Below are 372 nucleotides of genomic sequence, written 5' to 3'. Positions count from 1 at the left end.
AGGAATTTCTGGTGAAAATGATAAAGAACCAGACTGATGGGAGTCTTCTGATTCTGGAAAAATAAAACATTATTACATTTTTTAATGACGTTAGTTACATTTGTCAGTATAATAAGGTCAGTATGAACTTGGCACTTTGTATTAATTAATGGAAATTTACTGGTAGATACACAAAAGGTTTGATTTATATCCTAAATGACCAGGGCCCTCTTACCAACTATTTGGGCCCTCGGGTAAAGCCATGCACCTGGGCCCATATACGTCTGAGGCAGCGCAAGACAAAAAAAAAACAAAACAGAGAAAAAAACCCACAAACTTACCTTTAGGACAGCTGGCGATCCGGCTACCTCCCTGTTCTCCTCCTCCTTCACA

The sequence above is a fragment of the Mixophyes fleayi genome, chromosome 2 (genome assembly GCF_038048845.1).
Source record: "Mixophyes fleayi isolate aMixFle1 chromosome 2, aMixFle1.hap1, whole genome shotgun sequence".
NCBI classification, from domain to species: domain Eukaryota; kingdom Metazoa; phylum Chordata; class Amphibia; order Anura; family Limnodynastidae; genus Mixophyes; species Mixophyes fleayi.
This window is presented reverse-complemented; position numbering follows the sequence as displayed.